The sequence below is a fragment of the Prionailurus bengalensis genome, chromosome B1, assembly GCF_016509475.1.
Source record: "Prionailurus bengalensis isolate Pbe53 chromosome B1, Fcat_Pben_1.1_paternal_pri, whole genome shotgun sequence".
NCBI classification, from domain to species: domain Eukaryota; kingdom Metazoa; phylum Chordata; class Mammalia; order Carnivora; family Felidae; genus Prionailurus; species Prionailurus bengalensis.
The window spans coordinates 73,108,441-73,121,098 of NC_057344.1; the positions used below are offsets into that span (position 1 = coordinate 73,108,441).

General features: G+C 38.3%; 1 protein-coding gene across 4 annotated transcripts in view; it reads right to left on the bottom strand.

Annotated features, from left to right (window-relative positions):
* The window catches only part of RBM46 (RNA binding motif protein 46), a 50,715-nt gene extending 42,146 nt beyond the window's left edge, over nucleotides 1–8,569 (bottom strand). For 2 of the 4 annotated variants that reach the window (XM_043566911.1, XM_043566930.1), the window contains exon 1: nucleotides 8,405–8,529. The gene's annotated coding sequence lies outside the window, so the exon portion shown is untranslated. Of the gene's footprint in view, nucleotides 1–7,866; nucleotides 7,969–8,404 lie in introns of those variants that run through there. The other 2 variants (XM_043566925.1, XM_043566919.1) reach the window with 2 other exon arrangements.
* Between the last annotated feature and the right edge of the window lie 4,089 nt (nucleotides 8,570–12,658).

Here is a 12,658-nt window from a genome sequence, read left to right on the forward strand (position 1 = left end):
GTTGACAGGTACATATTAAATTGGAATTATCTTTTTAGAGGGAAATTTGGCAATATTTATCAAAATCTAAAATGTATATAAACTTAGTAATTACTAAAAAATTAACCTACAGATATAGTTGCACAAGTATGCAAAAATACATGCACAAGATGTGCACTGAAACATTGTATATAAAAGCAAAAATCTAGAAAAAGATTTAGTTGTTTACACAGAGAGTACTGATTAAAAAATTATGGTATAGTGGGGCACCTGGGTGGCTCAGTCGGTTAAGCATCTGACTCTTGGTTTTAGCTCAGGTCATGATCTTGTGGATGGTGGAATCGAGCCCTGCATCAGGCTCTGCACATGCAGACCCTGCTTGGATTCTCTCTCTCTCTCCCTGTGTCTCCACCGTCCCCAGATTGCATGTGTGTGCATGCTCATGCTCTTTCTCTCTCTCTCAAAATAGATAACTTTAAAAAAATCTTAAAAAAATTATCATAGATCTGCATTGCTGATATGGAAAAATATTTAAGAAATATATAAGAAAAGTATGCCAGAGAACAATATTTACTGGTTTACCAACTGAATGTTTTGTTTGAAGATACTCAAGTATACATTCACACGTTTTATAGGCATACAAAAATTTTAGAAAAACTTAAGAAACTTTAACAGTAGTTACCATTGGTAAGTAGGAATGAGGAGTCAAAGCACCTTAATGTTTCACTTTTCTGTGACTGTCAAGAACATATGCTACTTGTATTAAAAGCAGGAAGCCTTTTTGGGGGTTTTCCATTGTCCCTTACATATAAAATCTAAACTCTTTAAAAAGCCATAAAGGTCCTTTCCTAATCTGGCCCAGCCTACGTCTCCAACTTCATTTCTTACTCTATGTCAACAACAATACTTACCTTTTTGTCATTTGTCAAATGTGCCAAGTGCTCACATACCAGCCTTTGTGTAGCTTGTTCCCACAGTCCTGTCTCACTCTCTTTGCCTTTCCCACTCCTAACATTTTCCAGAAAAACCACCCCATGACTCTCCCTTTCGATGCTAAATTAGGCATTCCTCTATACTACTATCACAGAACACACCTCAGAGTGCTGGTCTGTCAATCCCTTCTACCACCTCCCCCCCTAAACTCTGCCAGATATCAAGAAGGGTCTAGTTTTTTATTTCCAAATCTCTACCACCATGTACACTCCCTAATATGTGATAAATGTTCAATGAATGAGACAGAAAGGGAGGGACATTGTGATTTAATTGAAAATAATGGACTTGGGTGAGAGAAGGCCTGAGTTCTAGTGCTTAGTCAAGAAATCTCTGGATAAATTACTTTACAGCCTTTACCTTTACTTTCCTAATCTGTGAAATTCCATTTTATGTCTATTTCTGCATTCATATATTTAGCACCTTATATACCCTGCATGATGATAGGCAGTTTATATACATTATTTCATTTAGTACTTACAATAACTCTGTGAGATAGGTACTAATCTATTCTATTTCAAAAATAAACTGAGACTAAGATAAAGTTACAGTGCTAGGAAATTGGTAGGGTAGATATTCAAACCTGTCTGCCTAAATATTGGGCTCCTGAAGGCCTACTTTATATTACCTTCATTTTTGATATTCAATAATCTGAGATCTTCAAAAAAACGATGTGATTTGCCAGGCGCCATATAAGTTGCAAAATCAGTACCTGAATCCAGGTTTTTTCAGATCAATAGTTATTCTTTTAAATATGATTATAACAACTACTCAAATATTTATGGCTTCTTTAAAAAACTACAGCATGATACTTTTTAAAACTATATTACCGTAGAGGGAAAAAAATCAGTCAAAAAATATTTTTGGAAAATCTCTAATAAAATAATTTCAAATTTATTAAAGACCTTAAAAATCATCTCATTCAACCACCTATCTGATATACAATTCTCTTTTACAATATGGGTGCAAAGCAGTCACCTACCTTATTCTTGAATTCTTACAAGAAACTCCTATTCTGTAGAACAACTTAACCTTGGTTAACTCTTTAAGAAAGCTCTTTCTTGGGGCGCCTGGGTGGCGCAGTTGGTTAAGCGTCCGACTTCAGCCAGGTCACGATCTCGCGGTCCGTGAGTTCCAGCCCCACGTCAGGCTCTGGGCTGACGGCTCAGAGCCTGGAGCCTGTTTCCGATTCTGTGTCTCCCTCTCTCTCTGCCCCTCCCCCGTTCATGCTCTGTCTCTCTCTGTCCCAAAAATAAATAAATAAACAAAAAAAATAAATAAATAAAATCCTTAAAAAAAAAAGAAAGCTCTTTCTTATAATGATCATAATTTCTTCCCTTGTAACTTTCAGAAATAGATCCTCATATCATCCTTCTGGCCAAACTGAACATGCCTCTTTTATCTAACTGCACTTGAAAAATTCTTCTCCTCTTCTTCAAGCTAAACATTACCAGTTCCTTAAATCCAACATTTTCTAAAATGATGTCCCTTAGAATACTATTCTAGGAGCTATTAACAGGCCTCAAAAATGTGTTCCATACCTAAATAACATCTGAGAATCACTATACGTCTCTCTTAAGAGTATCACAACAAACATTAGCATATTTAAGGCCATGAAAAGTTTCAGTTAAAACCTTTCAACTTTAACTCCTGCTTCTTAAACATTTCAACATGACACCCTAATTCTCCTTGCTACCTGTATTAACTGCCTATAAAATTATTTGGAAAATGCTGCCTTAACTGCTCTTTACAGGATACAGTTTGTTCCCTACGTTCCCTCACTGTCCTCTTTTTCCTTTACAAGTATGGTGGTCAAAATTACAGAGAAAGATTCCATCAGTGTTCTACACAGCTGCATGATACTGATGGTTGAATGAAGCATACTATCAACAACACTGGGGTTTTAATTTTTAAAAACGTAGTTTTTAAATATATATAAGAAATATATACCCAGGGGCGCCTGGGTGGCTCAGTCGGTTAAGCAGCTGACTTCGGCTCAGGTCATGATCTCGCGGTCTGTGAGTTCAAGCCCCGCGTCGGGCTCTGTGCTGACAGCTCAGAGCCTGGAGCCTGTTTCGGATTCTGTGTCTCCCTCTCTCTGACCCTCCCCCATTTGTGCTCTGTCTCTCTCTGTCTCAAAAATAAATAAAAAACATTAAAAACGTAGTTACATATGAAGAATATATGTGATATACTGAAAAAACGTTTTTTAAATAATAAAGCTATCCTGTAAAAGACCATCTCCAGAGAAGGTAAAAAGATGTTCAGCTTTTCCTCAATTCCCCCTTCTATGTCCATTACTATGATGATTATATATATGACTACTATGATTACTATGATGAACTATGATGATACTGTCTCTGTTCTCTTTCCATCATTTTTAGATTCTTCTAATTTTCTGGCTTCACATATTTATTAAATGGCAGAATTAGGAAGTCTGTACTGTCAGCTGGGTACCTTACACTATACTCCAGGAACACACTTATGTGACATCAAATCCAATAAATAAATAAATTTGTTATTAACAGGTTCTGTTAAGAGTTAAGGTACTCTTTAACAATCAGAACCATCAATGACATAAAGATTAATTAACCAAACCAACTTTAGCCTTTTGTCTTTAAAAAAAAAAAAAAGGCAATGTCCTTCTATCATTGCTTTAAAATTAAAATCATTTTAGGGGTGCCTGGGTGGCTCAGTCGGTTGAGTGCCCAACTCTTGATTTCCACTCAGGTCGTGATTCCAGGGTCATGAAATGAAGCCCCACATTGGGCTCCACACGGAGTTTGGAGCCTGCTTAAGATTCTCTCTCCCTTTTTCAAACAAAAAGCATTTTAAATAATATAACTACCTTTTTCCTCCCTTTAGGATTGTTTTTATTCTACTAGGCTTTGACTATACCATCATGGAAGATTTTCTACTAAGAAAATATTAGAATTACAAGTGGACCATAGACCACCTCCAATGTTATACATAGAAAATCAAGAGCAACTAAAATAGACTTGCTTAAGGTCACAAAACTAGTAACTGAAAAGACCTATGGCTCAAACCTTCGGACATCAATAAACTCTGCCTCTGGCTCTTTTCCAGAATTTAGTCCAGAGGGACCTTAATGGCCTAAACATCCCACAGGACATCATACTGTCCCATTACACTAAAGAAAGACATTAAGTTGATACAATGTGGAGAATAGGAAAGTATGAGATTTATATTTTTTTAAGCATGCTGCAAGGATGAGGAAAAAAATAAGACTAGTTTAATATGCTGCCTTACATATAAAACAATTGTTTCCATTTTACCCAAAATGTAGAATTTAATCAATGCATAGTTTTATTTTTCTGTAACTCATCGCTTACTCTAAATGGCCGATTTGTGCAATGCAAACCACCCCTGCAATTACTTACAGACATGTATTTTGGGTCAATTCATGTCTCTAAAGTTGTATTTTTAAAGATATTATATTATCTAGGGTGTCACGTTGAAACAAATGGCAGTCCCCACATTAAAGACTCTTTTTAACATACAATGACTAGAAACATATGCTAGACTTAGTACATTTAAAGAAATCTCAATCAAAATATTTTAAAAACTTAAAATTAGGAAAGTGTAAGAGTCACCAACCTCACTCACTCTCTCTTTAGAAAGGAATATGTTTTATCTTAAAGCTTTCAAAACAAAGGTAACATACACACATCTCTAATTCAAAAATCAAAAATCTCTAACTTTAATACCATATTTAATCTAACAAAATACATTTCTAAAAAGGCCAGAAATCAAGAACCTCAGATAATTAAAAATCAAATCTAGGGGCGCCTGGGTGGCGCAGTCGGTTGAGCGTCCGACTTCAGCCAGGTCACGATCTCGCGGTCCGTGAGTTCGAGCCCCGCGTCGGGCTCTGGGCTGATGGCTCAGAGCCTGGAGCCTATTTCCGATTCTGTGTCTCCCTCTCTCTCTGCCCCTCCCCCGTTCATGCTCTGTCTCTCTCTGTCCCAAAAATAAATAAACGTTGAAAAAAAAAATCAAATCTAAAACAGGCATACAACAGCCTAATATTTGTTCTAAACTATTCCAGAATCAATCTGAGAATTACCAAAACTCCAAGGAAGTATAGCAGCCCTATACATTATGACAAAGCTGTCATACCAACTGAAGCTTCTAGGCTCAATTAGTACTGCTGACCCAAGGAATCTGAGTAAGGGAAGGAGGGTCCTAAGCAAGAGAATGACACAAACAGTTTATACAAAAAGTAGTGGGGAAGGGCAGATTAAAAGCTGTTGTACCATAAATAAACTCTAGTTTTCACAGATAAATCTTTTTTCCTAAACTTTGGACTTTCAAAGATTCCGTTCCAGCTCAATTTCAAAAGTAAAATTAGAAGAAAAACTAAAAAGAAAAAAATTTTCGAAGCTATAAAGTAGAAGGCCAAGACGGCATAGCCAATCACAGGATAGAGATTCGAGTAACAATTTGAATCAAGCCTTTAGCTTTAAATGCTAACTATATCTTCACTAATTTTAAGAACCGTAATAAGTTAACAAAAATAGAAATTTTCAAATTTGTACTGCCTTTCAAAATAGAAAATATACTATTAAAAAATTACTAGCACAATTTTAGCAAAATATACATGAAAATTAATCACTTATCTAAAGAAATTTGTGTCAGCTGTGTTCAAACTACTTAAACTGACCCTTCATCTTATGAATTACTGTAAAAATTTATGAAATGAAAATGAACATTTTATAAATTTTATTTTTAAAAACTGCAATAGTGGGGCTCCTGGGTGGCTCGGTCGGTTAAGCATCCGACTTCAGCTCAGGTCATGATCTCATGGTCCGTGAGTTCGAGCCCCGCATCAGGCTCTGTGCTGACAGCTCAGAGCCTGGAGCCTGTTTCGGATTCTGTGTCTCCCTCTCTCTGCCCCTCCCCTGTTCATGCTCTGTCTCTCTCTGTCTCAAAAATAAATAAACGTCAAAAAAAATTTTTTTTAAATTAAAATAAAAACTGCAATAGTGTAAAAAATTAATTTTTAAAGTATTAAAACACTTGTATAGAAAGCATATTAGTTATGGCATTCCTTAAATTATGTGGTATTAAATTCCTGATTTGTTCAATTGTTATTGAGTATGGAATGCTGAGACCATGGTTGCCAAGTCAATGGAGGTTTTTTAAGTGGTAACTCATTTTAGTGACAGACTGCACTATTTTTATTTTCCACATAAAATGAGGATTACTCAAAAGTGTATGGATATAGAAGTCTAACATCATTTCAGAATGAAAGGGTATAGATGGATTGGCTCAATTCCATTTTAAGTTATTTTTATTAAATAATGAGGACACATGATTCCTAGAAGTTAAATATATAATGAATAAAAGTGTTGGTACTGGGTGTTTCACAACTTTTAGTAATACTGTAGAGAGTACTTTTTAATTATTTAATTAACAATTTTTTAAATATTGCATTGAACACAAAATTCTTTGAATTTAGTATAAAGATACCTACAATAGAACCAAAATTCTTGTATGCTACTACACAATAATACAGTGATATTCCTTACATAAAGCAAAAGGAAAAGGAAAGCTCCTATAAGCTTTCATCCAAAATCTATTATAATTTGAACATAGATATCACATTTTCTTCTCTCACTGATTTCGTTTTAGCAAAAATCAGGTAGTAAAATAAGACACGACCCAGCATTAATATACAAATCTGGACAGATTTTACATCAAGTATTCGATTTGTATTCACAAACCCTCCTTAAACCGACATGTCTGTTTTTTAACAACAAAAATGACACCATTAAAAATAGGAGGCTTAATATCAGCCCATAAATTGGGCATATTGTTATTAATATTTCTTAACTCATAACAGATCCAATAATACACATGCTTATATTTCACACGTTGATATGTATCATAATCTTTGGCAATAATGTTCAAATCCAATATTCTACCTTCTTAAATCAAAATTAGCAATTAAAGCAGTGCCTTAAACAGAAACTAAAGCACTGCTAATATTTAGCAATTGCAGCACTAATAGCCATCTTTATGTCCATTATGGCACACAGGTGCAAATTTTTAAAAACGAATGTTTTATATGTGCAACCTGGAAAGAATATCATTACAGATGATTAAGGAGCTTTAATTCTGAAAGGCTCTGTATGGAAGTCTGTCCAACTGCTCAAATATACATTGTAGTGATTCTTGAAATGAAAATATCTTCCTGTTATTTAAATAAGGAAAATACTACCAACACGTGAATATGTTATTTATACATTGAACACATCCTGCTGCCTGGTTCTAACGCCATTATCAAACACAAAGCGAACAGATTTCTAAAGAGAAGCCAAGTCTTAAAAAGCTCCTCCTGATAGTCCCTCTACGATACTGGCCTATATTAGAATCGTCGCCTGTTATAAAGACTATAGATTATTTGTCAAGAATGTAAAGAGAGAGCTTAAAGAAACTTCAACATTAACTAAATTTCACATATAAGGCAACTGGTGCCCAAGTAATTGGTCCTGGCTTCCCAAGGATCTCACAATTAACATCAATGCAAGGATTATTAAATCCCAGGTCTCCTGACATCAGGTTCAGTGGTCTTTCTAGGACCCCCCCTCCAAAGAAAATATTTAAAAGGTTTGTAATTAAAACTATCTGACTTTAGGAAACACAAATGGTACTACTGCGTGTACTACCGTCCATGGCTGCCTGCCGCGGCGTGTCGCGGGAGTGAAGGGGGTCAGTTATCTTTCCCAAACACCCACAGCCTTCCACTGTTCAAGACCCTACACACAAGAGAGCACTTGGGGAATAAACAGAAATAGTCAAAGGCAGAGGAAAGTTCGAGGCTCATCCCAGTTAGAACTCAATGAAAACGACGACATGATTGCCAAATCTCACCCAGCAGTCGGGACGCCCCGGACGTCGTCCCAAAGGCTCTACAGGGGACGCGCGGGCGCCACAACGGCCAGACGCCCTTGACGTGTGGCGGTCGACAGAGGCAGTGCTAGGAGAACATGGAGGGCAGCAGGTGGGAAGCGGCCGGAAGATGTCGGGGAAGAGCGGAAATAAAGCAGAGAGAGGGCAGGGCCCCCGAGGGGCGGAAGGAGCCGCCAAGCGGCCCCCGACGACAACTGGAGCTGGGGGACTGGACGGCTGGGACCACGGAGCGCAAACTGTGACAGCAAGAGCTATCTGGTCGAAAGATGCCCTCTGGGGCTGGGGAACCGCGTCTAAGACTCTAGCCCTCCCTATGCTCGACGGGGCAGGGGAGTGAGGGGGGCGAATCCCGCAGACACTGCCTCCAGAGGGGCGTGAGATCCCACTGCCTATCTGGCGTAACAGTGTATCGGACTGGGCCTTTTGTGGCCGGAAGGCGGGGTCTCCAGCCGTTACTAGCGGTTTGGTTGTGACCCCGCTGTCCCCATCCCCTCCTCACCCCTTCGGGTCTTCAAATGTTGGTCCTAAATCCCTGGGACCAACGACCACAAACCGCCGCCACCGTTTCGGGGACCAATCGGTCGGAGCGGGGGAGGGGGGTCGCCGTAGCGGGGGAGGCCACCGGGAAGAGCTCGAGCCGTCCTCGCGCCTTGGTTTGTCTCCCAGCAGGCGCTGGGGCAGTGGCCTAGGCAGCCCCACGCGGAGTGGAGCCCCAACCAATCAGTGACCAGCTTCAGGGAGGAGTCAGGGAGTGGAGAGTGGGCGGGACGAAGGTTTTTACCCGAATGAGGCTCTCAGAGGGGCGTAAAAGTGCTTGGAGTGACAGGCACTTTAGCCAATTGGGAAAGGAGAGCGAGCCTTAGGGGGCGGGCATACATGTAGTGTTGCCAAAAGAAGATCCTGCATGTTTTGTTAGGGTGTGGGGAAACAAACACTATGATTTTAACATACTCCTTTTACTTAGGGGGAAATGTAGATACATTTTAAAGGTTCTTCTCATTTGACGGAGTTTTCAAGTCTTAAACTCCTAGTTTAGACGTCTTTCAGTGTGGGGATGGGGGATGGGGAGGTATAAAGCTAATCTTGCTGAGGATTTTCAGATAGGACGAACATGTAGAAATTAAGTGGTTTAAATGCCTAGGAGAATGGGCTGAATCGAGAGACCTAGTAGGCCTGATTCAGGCCTGATTCAGTTTGGGGAGAGATGACATTGTCAGAGCTGAAGAACCAGGTACTACTATCATTATGTAAAACCAACTTTCTTAGATACAGTTGTGGGTTATTCTGCATACACGCCTTTAATTTTGCTTCCTTTGAAGATAGAGCTTGAGTTTAAATGGCAAAGAAAGACGGCTTTAGGCACCAATTCTGTAGACTAATAGACTCACAGAATAGTAAGACTGGAAAGAAACTAGATCACATAGTTCTGCTTTAACAGATGAAGAACTTGACGCCCAGAATAATCCATTGGATTACGCAGTAACACTGGTGCCCTAAAACCCAACTTCGAGGTGCTTTTTTCCACACTAGTGATTTCAGTTTGTTGTCTCCACGAATAAATGTACTAAATTTTAACAAGCCGCGCGTATGTACTACCCCTCCCCCAACGGTAGGAATTAGCAAGGACTCGGACAGCTCTGAGCTAAAATCCCTGTTATCATTTTGTGGGTGTGATACAACTTCTCTGAGCCCCAATTTAAAATGGGGGTTGGGAGGATTAATTAAAAATAATGTTGACAAATATTGAGCACTTGTGTGCCAGAGGCAACTGTAATCTAGTTTCGTATATTAGTTCATTCTAGCAGTAACTTTGGCAAAGGTACTAGACCCGTGTAGTTGCATGTTTCAGGTGGAGAAACCCAGAAAGAGAGCTTAAGTAGTTTGTTCAAGGTCATTCAGCAAGTAAGTTTATTTTGGCTTTGAACCCTGCAGATACAACCATTAGGCTATACTGTCTCAAAATGTGTCCAGAAACAAGTGGCATAATGCCCAGAAAATGTTAAGCGGAAGCTTAACAAATACCTTCCTAGACTACCCTTCTGTCAATAAATACCGCCAATCTCATGTATATAGGCTATATGCCTATACAAATAATAATGATAAATTAAGTAACTAGAAAATCTAGACATAGAATGTAACTATTTGGCTGCCTTTTCTTTTTTTTAACATGGCAATTCTTTACCTCAAGAACTGCTAAGGTGATAATTGTTCTATCGTATTGATTACTATTTGTAACTGCTCATGCATTTCTCCAGAAAGAGATTACCCACATTATTTATTTTCATGTTGATGCTGTCTCATTTCTCAGTAACTCTAAATACACGTGTTTAAGGTTAAACTAGATGAAATTGTGTTAAGACATATTAGTCTGAAAAGTTCACACAACTAAACAATTTCTAGGAGTTGCTGTAAGATCCTTAAAACCTCACTAGGTGGAGATGTTATCTTATGAGATACAAAAGATGGTTCCTGGAAGTAAGTAGCCTGGAGGATTATTTTACATTTCTAGCTTTCTTTGTTTCCTTCCACCCAACACTCCCCCATATAAAGAAAAACAAGCAAAGGCTTCTGAATAGGAACTAGTCAGGCCATAGAGCCTTGCTTAGATGAAGACAGTGCTATTTAAAGATGCTTGCAACACTTACATTGTATGTCCTTTTTGGTCATGTTTCTTCTAAAGATGTATTTTTGAAGCTGTATTTTTCAAATGCTATAAAAACTATATTCTCTGTATGTACAAGTAAAGGAATGACCTTTAACTTTATTTCCAAAGGCTCATAGAAAAGAGATTAAATACCTTTAGAATTAGAATTCTTTTTCAGGAATAAATTCCAAATTAGGGTCTGTTATAAGTTTATTTGCAAGTTTATGGGAAAAGGAGATCCAAATTAATAGGAAGAATGAAAATAAGTGATAGAGACATATTTTTTACTGAAAAGAAGCCTAAGGTTGGATACTTGTTGGTAAGGGAGAAAATAGAAAGGGACCTCTACATGACTGTGGGTCACAGGAAGAAAAAATTATCAATAAAAATTGGAAGAGATATAAAAACTAGAGTTGGTTAAAATAGTCTGGATATCATGTAAATGTGGTTTTTCTCATATGAACTGTAGTTTCTTGGAATAAACATCTTCATATACCTTCTGTAAAATACAAACCCCCAAAAAGGAAGAAAAGCAATGAGAACTCTGTATAAATGTTTAAAGTCCAATTTAGTCCTAATAAGAGAAATGAAAGGTCAATGGTTTCATACAAAAGAGCACCGTGTAGTATTAGAGATTCCTCCCTCCATATTTGGCAATGTTGGCCCGGATCCACCAAAAACATGGCAACGGTTTGCATATTTATAGAATTAACGATCTTTCTACAGGACACAGCTTGGGAACTAAGCACTATCCTTTCATCTGATGACTCTTCATTCAAAATGATATCTCAAAACACTTTCAGAAGTATTGGGCTTTTATTTTTTTAATCTCAAAGTAAATGGGTTTATTCCAATTCACTGACCCTTGTTTGATGCTTTCTGCTTGACAGATTAATTTGAACTTTTGATGACTATGGGATATAAATGTCAGCATCAAGATGGTTATAAGGTGGAATAGATGCTTTTCCCAGTGGTGGTGATGGTCCATCCCGAGCCATCTTTATATGCATTCAGTGTACCTCCTGTGATTAACAACCTATCTTTTCAAGGCAACAAATTAGAAATAGATATTTTGGGGCATAATGTAATGGTCTGTAGAGGGACCAAACCTGTAACTAAGACCTCACTTAATATAGGTGCTGATGGAAGCAGTAGTAAAGCCAAACTTTGCTGATTGGATTTAGTTATTAGTTAACATCAAGATCCAGTCATCTAGTTATTATTTTTTTAATCAACTACAATATTATAAATAGTGTTAGACAATCCCAGAAAATCATCTTTTTTCCCCTTTGAAAAATACAGACTTCACTCATCTGAAAAACTAACATATGTCAAAAATAACTTTTTGATTAAAAACTTAAACACTTGGGGGCACCTGGTTGGCCCAGTTGGTTGAGCATCAGACTCGATGTCAGCTCAGGTCCTGATCCCACCAGGGCCATGGGATCGAGCCCCTCACTGAGCTCCTCGATGCTGAGTGTAGAGGCTGCTTAGGATTCTCTCTCCCTCTGCCCCTCCCCTTGGCTCATGCTCCCTCTTTGTCTCTCTAAAATAAAATGAAAAAAAAATTTTTTTTTAAACACTTGGTTACGGAGAGAGAGCGATGAACTATTTCCTGTGTTATCTCACTGGAGAAGCTTATCTCATGGGAGCAACTTTCGTAGGTAACAAATTACAGTGGAACTAGAGCTGACAGACACCCTTGCATGTTTGTCCGGCTGGGCGAGCCAGAACAACTTGCCCCAAAATCACAGAGTCAGTTAGTGGAAATACTGGATCTCCAGCTTCTCTCTTCTGACTTTCAGGCTTAAAACCTGGCTCTCACAGAAACTTTTAAATTGTACTCTTAACTTCCACAGCATTTTTTTTTTAAGCCATCATAAATATATTCGATGAAGAAAATCATTTTGGCTGAGGACAACAGGGTCAGCTTTGGTTCTGGGACATTAACGCACCTGGCCGTAAAGGATGTGTGAGGCAAAGCTGTTTCTTGGGTATTACATTTCTTTCTTCACACTCGATGTGTGGTACCCTCCCAAGGTGACTCCAGCTCTGCCTGTCTAACTCAGTTATTGTCTTAGCAGAAGAAACAGAGGGGGACTCCTTGTG